Source organism: Phaseolus vulgaris, chromosome 7 (genome assembly GCF_051622355.1).
Source record: "Phaseolus vulgaris cultivar YP4 chromosome 7, ASM5162235v1, whole genome shotgun sequence".
In the NCBI taxonomy this organism is placed as follows: domain Eukaryota; kingdom Viridiplantae; phylum Streptophyta; class Magnoliopsida; order Fabales; family Fabaceae; genus Phaseolus; species Phaseolus vulgaris.
The window spans coordinates 25,309,975-25,322,596 of record NC_143504.1 but is presented as its reverse complement, the minus strand read 5'-3'; positions in this window follow the sequence as shown (position 1 = coordinate 25,322,596).

Sequence of the window (12,622 nt, the reverse complement as noted above, 5' to 3'; positions counted from 1 at the left end):
TGTATATGTGTGTGTTGTCTCCTTCAGGCAAAAATATTCCCAGTCACTCGTACGTAACCTTGAAGCACGAGCAAGCAACTAGAGAGTTCTCTGATAAATTTGCCGAAAGTTCCAACCCTTTTTCCAACATTCTCCGCACTATTTAAACTGCCCCAGCATTTAAAGCGCCTTAAAGCGCTTTTAATCACAAACGTAACGCGCTCATTAAAGCGTTTAATTAGAAAACGTAGCGCATTTAAGACGTTGAAACGCTTGGGAGCCATCATAGTACCTGAATGCCCGAAAGGGAAACTCTATTGAATGATTTTAATTACCTGGCACCTGACTGAAGGGTGTTACCATTCTGACATGGTTGTTGTACACGTGGAGGGCCTCACGACGCCGTGACCCCATCTGGGGGCGTTTCTGCCCATCTGGGGACGTTTCTACGTGTGAGTCCTCCTGCTTGGGAGTGCTACTGCTCTAGGGGTGGCTTTTTGGGTGCCAACTCATGCCCCCAAGTATCTAGCCACTTACTTTGAGAGCGTATCTGCCTTCCTCTCACACCCTGCACCCGGTTACCCTGGGCGTGACCTTCATCTTGGGTCGTATCTGTCCCGAAGGCATCTCTGGGGCGGCAGGGGTACTTCACGAGTCAGGCTGCCCTTCACTGGTACTATCACTATGGCCTTGAAGCCACGTTTTCCTTCACTTTATCACTTTCCCGAGATATCGGGACCTGAGGCTTTCCCACGTCGTCGCTCCCTCCATGGTCTTTCCTACCCATGGGTATCGAGGAACCACACTGTGATTGCCTTGTTTTTACACTGTTTGATCTGGCGACGCCCTGGTTGGGCGACGCCTTCACCTAGGCGACGCCTTGCCTTGGCGACGCTTCCTCTTGGCGATGCTGGCACTTGGCGTCTCTCCACCTAGGCGACGCCTTGCGTTGACTTTGACTCTCCAGCCGTTGACTTTGACCTTGACTTAGTCAACGCCCGGATACGGGACGGTACACAAGCCCCCCAGTCTTAAGCCGAAGACTTGTCTTCAGCGCAAAGACTAAAGCCTCACCCACGCCGTCCACGTGCCCTCCTGATGACGTGTCATTCTCTGCTGACTCAACAATTCTTCGAATTACTGACGTGACACTTTCTGAACCACAGGGGTATTCTTAATGGCTGATTGGACATCCCCTGAAATGGGAAAAATAATGTCCTTTGAGGCTGCGCTTAATCGCGTGCCACATGGCTCATCGTGCGGTCATCTTTAAGAACCTCTTGCGCTCCCCTTGAGCGCTTAATCTTGCAACACGTGGCATCATCACGCGGTTATCATTTGTTGCCCCTCGCGCTTCTCGTAACGTTTAAGTTACCAAACCCCGCGCTTGCCACTACTGTTACATCCACTTTCTCTGCCCTTTCTCACTGCTCATCTTCTCTAAATCCCTTCTCTCGCGACCCCTGTTCGTTCGTGCTTCCGCTCTCCACGCCCTTCAGCCCCCAAAGGTACGGTTTTTTCCCTCCTTGATGATTCCCTTCACTGTATGAACTTCCTGGGACTGTCCATATTACCGCATTTCTTTGGATATCGTTTGTATGCTTCTTTGTTCCTCTCGTTTCCTGATGGAGATCAAGCCCAAGAGAACATGGAGGCCACTCATCAAGCTCAAGAAGAGGTGGAGGCACAAATGGAGGATGCCCATGGAGGTCAAAGTCCACCTCAAAGGATTACAAGAAGCATGTTCAAAGCCTTGAGAGCAAGAGGACATTTATTTTCTCTTTTTGTAGTGTCTTTAGTTGAAGGTGCTTAGAGGGAAACCTTAGAAACCTCTTTTGTTATAGCATCTTTTAGGTTTTAAATAGGACCTTTAGGGGGGTGTATTAGTAGATAGGTGTAGGTGTAGTTTTTGGGAGGTGTCATAGTAGAAAAAGGTCACACCTCCCATGTGACTTGTTTTTGGTGGGAATTTCAAATGAGTTTATTTGAAATTTCCCACCTATTTTTCAGCACCTTAGGCTATAAATAGAGGTGCTTCCTTTGTAAAATTCAGATTTGAATTTTATCTAAAGAAACTATACTCAAAATTGGAGTGAGCATTTGGAGAGCTTTGAGCTTCTTCTCTAGTCTTATCTTGAAGGACCATGGTTTCCTCAAGTGGCGGCTTCCACACTCATCTAGGAGCATCCATTCTTCTAGTGGCGTGATCATCCAACCATTCCTCCATCTTCATGAGCATTCTCTTCTCCTTCCTTTCTTCTTCTTCAATTTGTTCTTATTGCCTTGAGTTTTGAGTTGTTTTTGTTTCGGTTCCTTTAATTTTCCAGCACCTATTTTCTGTTTAGTTTTTAAATTCTGTTCGGTTCTTTTGTTTTGAAGTTCAATTCTGTTCGGTTTGTTCTTTTCCTTCTCCTTTGTTGATTCAATTTGACAATATTTGGTTCATCCAAATGAGTTTGGGATTTGGTACTTGTTTTGGTGAGTTCTTGATCTTAGAACTATGATCCAACTTCTAAGAAAGTGCCTCTACATTTTCCAGCTCAAGGTGATTCCTCAAAGTGTCAAGAATCTTGTTCTATGTGGCTATTGGAATCACATCATGTGGTATCATGAGTCTTAGGTTCATTCTTGTTTAATTGTTGAGTTGTGTGCACTTTATTTCAAGAGCTCTTTTTAATTTCTTGCAATTTAAGTTTCTGTTTTAGAATTTTAATTGAGTTTTCTTGCTGTTTTTTTTTCTTTTGCTCCAAGTGTTTGAGGAAAGGTTTATGGCACTCATAATTCTTATGAGTATGGTTGCTCTTTTGGAATGGCATTATCCTTCCTAGAGTTTACCTTAAGCTTCCTTTCACTTGTTACAATTTGTGTTGTGTCTTTTAATTTTTGAATCATGTCAAGTTGTGTCTTAGTCATGTTATTCCATATATGTCATTACTTCTAGTAGTACTTTTATTGTTTTGATTGTTTCTTGCTTTGGTGTCATATATTTTTTCTGAATTGATGTTGATCCTTTGAGCATTTTCTTTTTAGCATTGAGTTCATACTTGTATTCTAGACCTATACAAGTTCCAATACATCATTTTCTATTATGTCTTTGCTAGTTCATCATCCTGTTTTTTTATTCCTATTAGGATTCCTCTGTTTCTGAAAAAAGTGCTTACTGTTTTTCCTTATTGCAATTGATTTACGTACTGTAAAATTCTGAAATTCTGGATTTGAGATATTGAAAGTGTTAGAAAAGAATAGAAAAAAGAATCATTCAAAAATATGAAGTACACAAAAAATGATAAATAAAATAAAAAAAGTGTACATTCCTGCCGAAAAAAATACGGTAATCTGGCAGTGATTTTAAAAAATTTATTTCTCTCAATTGGCTTACTGTTTTTAATTGATTCCAGTGCCATTTTTGAGTTAACATCTTGAAGTTTCTGTGGTATAAATTTCATAATCCAGTTCGCTCTACAACGTTCCAGTTAAATCAGTGAATATCAAACACAGTTTGCATTAAAAAAAAATTTCCAGTAGCTAAATTTTTTTTGTTTTCTTCATCTACTCTAGTGCTTTTCCTTAGGTATTCTTTTGTGTGCCTACTTTTCTCATTGAGTTCTTTATTTTCTTGATTGTCTTTCATTCTTACTCTTTGAGTTTGTCTTACACATAGTTTTCCTTTTGCAATTACCTTTCCTTGCTTATACCTTTTCTTGTTTGTCTTTATTGTTTCATTGGTTTTGTGGTGGTTTGCTCTTAAGATTGGTGTGCTTGCTTTGACATATTTCATTTGAGGATTCCAAGGCCTCAAGATCAGATTGGTGCAAGAACATTATTTCTTTGAGAGTGATATCTTTTCAGCCTTAAATTCACTTCGGCAGTTTCAATTGGAAAGCTCACTGTTTTTGCTAATTTTTAACTTGTTTGCTGTTTTGTGTGTTTGCTGTTTTTTAATTACAAATGGCTGGATCTTCAAGTGATGCATCCTCCAAGCAGAATTCTCCTTCCAAAGCTTCAATTCTTGGTGAATTACATGAAGCTCAAAGAACAATTAGAAGGTTGGAAGAGAAATTGCAAAAGATGGAGGTCAAACAAACTAGACCATCTCCTTCTATCCATGATGGACATCATTCTCATAGACCATCTTCAAGAGCTTCTTCAAATGATGTTGGCCGTGAAGATGAGCATAGGAGAAGGAGACCTCCACCCCAAGTCCATGGACAAAGACATCATCACCAAGGGGAAAGAATTCACTACGGCAATGGCTTCTACCATGATGCAAAGTCCAAGCTTCCTTCGGTCAAACTACCTTGTTTTAATGGTTCTAGTGATCCAAATGTGTATTTAGATTGGGAGGCTAAGTGTGAACAAATTTTTGAGATCCATGAGATCCAAGATGAGCATAAGCTCAAGCTAGCCACCCTAGAGTTTAGTGATTATGCCATGAAATGGTGGCATGGGATTGTAAAGGACATTATCTATCACAAGGGTCCTCCCGTGGACTCTTGGAACTCTTTAAAGGATCATATGCGCGCTAGGTTTGTGCCCCCACATTTTAGGAAAGACCTCATGTTGAGACTCCAACGGTTTCAACAAGGCACGCTAAATGTGGATGAATATTATAAGGAGCTTGAGACGCTTGTGCTTAAAATTGAATTAGAAGAAAGTGAAGAAGCCATGGTTGCTAGGTTTGTGAGTGGTCTTAGGAAGGATATCCAAGACATTGTTGAGTTACAAGAGTATTCATCATTGGGCTCTTTAGTTCATCTTGCAATGAAGGTGGAAGCCCAACTTGCTAAGAAAAACTCTTTTAAAAATGCTTCCAATAATGGATACTACTCCAAGTCTTGGAGAAACAAAACTTCTTTTTCAAAACATCCTTCCAAAGATTCTTCTTTCAAACCCAAGGAATCTAAGCCATCAACATCTAGACCTAAGTCTCCCACTAGAACATCTAACACTAAATGCTTTAAATGTATGGGTTATGGTCATATTGCTGCAAATTGTCCTTCAAAACGAAGTATGTACATGCATGAGGGCATTGTAGTTAGTGAGCATGATTCGGATTCTTCAAAGCATTCATTGCATTCTCATGCATCTAGTGAGGAAGAGAGTGAATGTCCACTTGAAGGGGACTTGTTAGTTGTGAGAAGACTTCTTGGACAAGTTTCACAACCTTTTGATGAAAGTCAAAGGGAAAATATTTTCCATACAAGATGTCTTATTCAAAACAACATTTGTTCCTTGATAGTGGATGGGGGTAGTTGTGCAAATGTGGCTAGTACAAGAGTAGTAGATAAGCTTGGATTGCCTACTATCTCTCATACAAAGCCCTACAAATTACAATGGCTTAGTGAAGTAGGAGAAATAATTGTTAATAAACAAGTCCTCATCCATTTCTCCATTGGAAAATACAAAGATGAGGTATTATGTGATGTTGTGCCCATGGAAGCCACTCATGTTCTTTTGGGAAGGCCTTGGCAATTTGATAGAAAAGTTTTACATGATGGCTTTACCAACAAATTATCTTTTGAATTCCATGGTCACAAGGTTACTTTAAAATCTCTCTCTCCAAGAGAAGTCCATGAGGACCAAGTTATCATGAAGAAAAAGAGGGAGAGTGAAAAAGATAAAAAAGATAAAAAAGATAAGAGTTCTAAGCCTACACTCCTTGTGTCTAGGCGTGACATTGAAAGGGAAATAGTGGCTCATCATCCTCTTTTTTTAGCCATCCCTAGAACTCTTAGCATAGAAACACTTGTTGATAGTCCTCATTGCTTGGAAAATTTGGTAGAAGAGTTCAAAGATGTGTTTCAAGATCCTCCAAATGGCCTTCCACCTTTGAGAGGGATTGAGCACCAAATTGATTTGATACCGGGCTCTTCTTTACCAAATCGTCCCGCATATAGGACCAATCCAAGTGAAACCAAGGAAATTCGCCAACAAGTTGAGGCTTTGATTGAAAAAGGGTGGGTGCAAGATAGCATGAGTCCTTGTGCTATGCCTATCATCTTAGTGCCAAAAAAGGATGGCACATGGCGAATGTGTTCGGATTGTAGGGCCATAAATAACATAACCATTAAGTATAGGCATCCCATACCTAGATTAGATGATTTGTTGGATGAATTACATGGTTCAAAAATCTTTTCAAAGATTGATCTTAAAAGCGGCTACAATCAAATCCGTATCAAACCGGGTGATGAATGGAAGACGGCTTTTAAGACCAACTTTGGTTTATATGAGTGGTTAGTTATGCCTTTTGGTTTAACTAATGCACCAAGTACCTTCATGCGCCTCATGCATCATGTTCTTAGACCTTTCATTGGTAAGTTTGTTGTGGTTTACTTTGATGACATTCTCATTTATAGCTTATCTTTGAATGACCATAGGTTGCATGTTAGGCAAGTTTTGGAAACCCTTAGGAAGGAACATTTGTATGCTAACCTTGCTAAATGTATGTTTGCTCTTGATCATATAGAATTCCTAGGGTTTGTTGTGAGTTGTAAAGGGGTCCATGTGGACAAAACCAAGGTGGTGGCCATTCAAAAGTGGCCTACACCGAAATCTTTGAATGAGGTCCGAAGTTTTCATGGGCTTGCTTCTTTCTATAGAAGATTTGTCCCAAACTTTGGTACCATTGCCGCACCACTCAATGACATAGTGAAAAAGGATGTGGTCTTTCATTGGGGAGAAGCACAACAAAATGCTTTTGATACTTTGAAAGAAAAATTGACTAATGCTCCCATCTTGGCCCTTCCTAATTTCACTAAGACATTTGAGATTGAGTGTGATGCTTCAAGCATAGGTATTGGGGCTGTTCTCCTTCAAGAGGGCCACCCCATAGCCTATTTTAGTGAGAAATTGAAGGGAAGTCATCTCAACTATTCCACCTATGATAAGGAATTATATGCACTTGTTAGGGCTTTGTTTACTTGGCAACACTATCTTTTTCCCAAAGAGTTTGTGATACATAGTGATCATGAATCTCTTAAATATTTGAAAAGCCAAAACAAACTTAACAAGAGGCATGCTAAGTGGGTGGAATTCATTGAGCAATTTCCTTATGTGATCAAACACAAGCAAGGCAAAATAAATATTGTGGCGGATGCTCTTTCTAGAAGATACACCTTGCTAAATCTTTTAACCTCTCAATATCTTGGTTTTGATCACATTAAGGAACTTTATCATGATGACCTTGATTTTTCTCTCCTCTATCAAGAGTGTCTTAAGGGAGGACACAAAGATTTTTTTATTCAAGATGGCTTTCTTTTTAAAGGAAAACGTCTTTGTGTTCCCCAATGCTCTATTAGATTATCTCTTGTTAGAGAAGCTCATGAGGGGGGCTTAATGGGACATTTTGGGGTTGCTAAAACTTTGGATGTGTTGCATGAACATTTCTTTTGGCCTCATATGCATAAACATGTTCATAGTTTGTGTGATAAATGCATAGCTTGCCGCAAAGCTAAATCTAAAATGCATCCCCATGGTCTTTATACTCCTCTTCCTATCCCTTCAATGCCTTGGGTAGATATATCTATGGATTTCATCTTAGGCTTACCCAAGACATCAAAGGGAAAGGACTCCATTTTTGTGGTAGTGGATCGTTTTTCAAAAATGGCTCACTTTATTCCTTGCCACAAAGTGGATGATGCATGCCACATTGCAAACCTCTTCTTCCAAGAAGTGGTTCGCTTGCATGGGATTCCTAGGTCTATAGTGTCCGATAGAGATCCTAAGTTCTTGAGTCACTTTTGGAAGACCTTGTGGGGCAAGCTTGGAACTAAGCTTTTATTTTCTACCACTTGCCACCCACAAACCGATGGTCAAACCGAGGTGGTAAATAGAACTTTGGGACAACTATTGAGATGCTTTATTTCGGGGAATCCTAGAGTGTGGGAGAATTTACTACCCCATGTTGAGTTTGCATATAACCGAGTAGTAAATTCTACCACCTCCCATTCTCCTTTTGAGGTGGTCTATGGGTTTAATCCCCTAACACCTCTTGATCTTCTTCCTATTCCCCTTCTTGACGATGTCTTGTGCAAAGATGGGGATGAAAAGGCTTCATTTGTGAAAACTTTGCATAAAGACATCAAGAAGAGAATTGAGAAGAAGGTTGGCAAGTATGCTGAACTTGCCAATAAGAGGAGAAAAGCATTGTTGTTTGATGAGGGCGATTGGGTTTGGCTTCACTTGAGGAAGGATCGTTTTCCTACTCAAAGGAAGTCCAAACTAATGCCTCGAGGGGATGGACCTTTCCAAGTCCTCAAGAGGATTAATGACAATGCTTATGAGTTAGATATGCCTGATACATTCTTAGGTAGTCATACTTTTAATGTCAGCGATCTAACTCCTTTTTCTGTAGGTCTCCAGAATTCGTGGTCGAATTCTCTCCAACTCGGGGAGTATGATGGAGATCAAGCCCAAGAGAACATGGAGGCCACTCATCAAGCTCAAGAAGAGGTGGAGGCACAAATGGAGGATGCCCATGGAGGTCAAAGTCCACCTCAAAGGATTACAAGAAGCATGTTCAAAGCCTTGGGAGCAAGAGGACATTTATTTTCTCTTTTTGTAGTGTCTTTAGTTGAAGGTGCTTAGAGGGAAACCTTAGAAACCTCTTTTGTTATAGCATCTTTTAGGTTTTAAATAGGACCTTTAGGGGGGTGTATTAGTAGATAGGTGTAGGTGTAGTTTTTGGGAGGTGTCATAGTAGAAAAAGGTCACACCTCCCATGTGACTTGTTTTTGGTGGGAATTTCAAATGAGTTTATTTGAAATTTCCCACCTATTTTTCAGCACCTTAGGCTATAAATAGAGGTGCTTCCTTTGTAAAATTCAGATTTGAATTTTATCTAAAGAAACTATACTCAAAATTGGAGTGAGCATTTGGAGAGCTTTGAGCTTCTTCTCTAGTCTTATCTTGAAGGACCATGGTTTCCTCAAGTGGCGGCTTCCACACTCATCTAGGAGCATCCATTCTTCTAGTGGCGTGATCATCCAACCATTCCTCCATCTTCATGAGAATTCTCTTCTCCTTCCTTTCTTCTTCTTCAATTTGTTCTTATTGCCTTGAGTTTTGAGTTGTTTTTGTTTCGGTTCCTTTAATTTTCCAGCACCTATTTTCTGTTTAGTTTTTAAATTCTGTTCGGTTCTTTTGTTTTGAAGTTCAATTCTGTTCGGTTTGTTCTTTTCCTTCTCCTTTGTTGATTCAATTTGACAATATTTGGTTCATCCAAATGAGTTTGGGATTTGGTACTTGTTTTGGTGAGTTCTTGATCTTAGAACTATGATCCAACTTCTAAGAAAGTGCCTCTACATTTTCCAGCTCAAGGTGATTCCTCAAAGTGTCAAGAATCTTGTTCTATGTGGCTATTGGAATCACATCATTTCCCTTCGTTCTCGTGTGGGTAGGGCGCTCCTAGGGTCCTTCCATTTTTTCCCTTTTCTTCTCCCAACCCCTTTTCTTTGAACCCTTTCTTTTTCTTTTGATCTTCAGCTTTGGCATTGATGGCGAAAACTAAGACCGCTGCGCCTCCCCCGCTCCCTAAATCTTATTATAAGGACGAATACGACTGGGCTCCCGACGAACTTCTGGACGAATGTTCCCTCCTAAACTCTGTTGAGGACGTGAAGGCTCACAGGGGGGACCCTGCGCTTTATAATTTCAACGCTTTTCACAAAAATCACGACTCCCAAGTCCTGGTAAGCCGGGTGCGACCTGGGATGCCCGTTTGTGCGGACTCACGGGATACTGGGGGATGCCCTTTCTTCTTCGTATATCAAATGGTGCTCAAGAGGGTGGGCCTGCGCCTGCCCCTCACTTCCTTCGAAAAAGAGCTACTGACAGAGATAAACACTGCTCCCGCCCAACTCCACCCCAACAATTGGGCTTTCGTGAGGGGGTTCCAAATTCTCTGCGGCTATCTAGGTGTTCCCTCCTCTGTGGACGTTTTTCTTCACTTCTTCGAGGTAAAGAAACAGGGGAAAAGCCTTTGGATGAGCTTTTCTGGCATCGCCGGGCGCATCATCCTTACGCTCTTCCAGAATTCGTTCAAAGGATGGAAGGGGAAATTCTTCAAGGTACGCGCGACCAAGCGCGATCCTACCATCCTAGAGGGCTTTCCCCTGTACTGGAAAGACAAACCCATAACCATGAAGCCCTTGGCTCTGGACGAGCTTGCCCCTCCTGACCGGGATGTACGCAAAGCCTTGGCGGGAGTGGGAATAGTCTTCGATACCGCCAAACTCATCGCGAACGAATTCAATGCCCATGGGCTTTCTACCTACTTCGGTATCTGCCCTTGATTGTTCATGACGCATTAGTTGTTGTGGTTATCTGCATATGTTTGGTCATAGAATTTTCCCTCTCCTTCCTCTGAACCGAACTTTACCCTACTATTTTTCGCTGTTGCAGGTTCAGAGATGACTTCCTCAAGACGGCTGGCTCTTGCCAAATTTTTGAAAAAGGCAAAATCTACCAAGGTAGGCGGGGACGCCGTAGCCTCCGACGTGCCCACCGTTGCTTCCCTGCCAATCCCTCCACCATCTGCCTCTCCTTTTCCCATTGCGGCGGTTCCGTTAGCCATGGCGTCATCCCCTGCCTCAACGCGTCCTAACAAAGGAAAACGGGTGTTGATTGTAGACTCCGACAGCGAAGGCTCGGGTTTTGCTCTGGTTCCTCACAAGAGGAGGGCTACGGGCCTCATCATTTCACCCGCCGCGCCCCCTGGCGATGGGAACTCTCTCCGGGACGATCCTCCCAGTGCCACCTCACCGCCGCCTCCGCCAGTCCACGAGGAGCAAGAGGAAAGGGTTGACTTGGTTCCCCCACCTTCGTCGTTGCCGCATCGTGACGTAGCTGAAGCGTCGGGCTCCGCCCCTCCTGTATCAGTCCCTAGCCCGACTTCGCGCAAACCCCGGATTCCTCGCTCCATCCATAGGGAGTTGACGCAGGGCTTTACCGAAGGGATGACGCCGACTGATCCTAAAAAAGGGGGAGGTATGCCTTACTACATGGGGCCCTTCCTGACGGTGGCGATCAAATGGCGCACTCAGGCTCGAAATGCTATCAAAGGGAGGGAGGTTCTTCGCAAGCTGAGGCAAGAGGTGGTGGCGTTGACGGAGGAAAAGCAGAACTGGGGACTCAAGGAGGAAGCTTCCCAATCTCTGCTAAGACTGGCCCAGGAGGGCAGGGAGGGAGCTGAGGCGTACGCGCGAGAACTGGAGCAGGCGCACGCCGCTCAACTGGCCCAGCTCACCTCTTATCAAATCCAAAACCTTAGCTTGCAGGAGGCGGCTCTCACATCCGAGTTGCAGCGAAAAAAACTTGATGAGTTGGATGTTGCCTGGGAGCGGAAGTTGGGTGAAAAGGAAAACGCCTTGAGTGCTAAGGTTGAAGCTCTGAGCCTTCTACAAGCCGAGGCTAATAAGCTCCGGGTGGAGAAGGAATTCCTGGAGAAGCAATTGACATCCAAGGATTCCAGAATCACCGAACTAGAAGGGGAGGTCCAGGAGCTGACTGGGAGATGGCGGGGGCGTTTGAGGAGGGTTTCCAGGAGGCTCTGGCCCAGGCGTCTTGTGAGAACGCGGGCATCAATATCTCGAACTGCGACCCCACTCACCATGTCGTCGACGGGAAGGTCGTGCCCATGAACTTAGAAGACTGAACCGCCGCTTCTCACCCGCCACCTTCAGCTCCACGTTTAACTGCTTTATACTTACCTTCGTTTTTTATTTTATCTGTTAAAACTTGTAACTCTTTGAACCATTCTTACTCTTGTTACTGATTTGGGATGTTCGTATGATTGCCTTTATGTCTTCGCCACATACGATTCTGCTTGCACGTTCTCATTCTCACCTTTTCCCTTCACGCTTCGGTTATTTTATCTGTGTTCTGCCCGTTTCTTTCACTTCGTTGGGCGGTTTTGCATGATCGGGAAAGGTTGCACGTCAGCCCTCACGCCCATGGAGAGGCTCACTCAGTGCGCCGCCTCATCCACGGGATGTCTCTGATACTGAAAGGTCCTTTCTTTGACCCTTAACACTCGGCGCCCACGCCTAAGGAGAGGCCTGCTACCGCAGCACCGTGTCGTCCCGGGTGTCTAAAACGCTGAGTGCTATGGGGGGGGGGGTCTGTTCCTTCCATGGTCTTTCCTTCCCATAGGTCTCGGGAAACGCCCTGCCAGTGATTTGCTGGCGTTTGGCGGTCTCGCCTCCCTCCGCAGTCTTTCCTACCTGTGGGTATCGGGGAGGCGACGCCTGTGACTACCTTTGCCTTCTTGGATTTCGTCTCCCTCCACAGTCTTTCCTACCTGTGGGTATCGGGGAGGCGATGCCTGTGACTATCTTTGCTTTCTCTGGTCTCGTCTCCCTCCACAGTCTTTCCTACCTGTGGGTATCGGGGAGGCGACGCCCGCGACATCTCACGCTGGCGTCGCCCTTCACCTGCCTTGGTCGATGCCTGATGGCTGCGAAGGACTTAAGGCTTTGTTGGTGCCATCCACGTGGCGCTCCTTGTATAGCCGATGGGACGTTCCGTCATTCGACTTGATCCACGTGGCGCTGCTTGTATGGTTGATGGGGCATCTAGTCATTCCATTTAATTCTGACTCCTGCTGCACTCCTGGCTCACTTTCGACGGCGCATCGTACCATTGG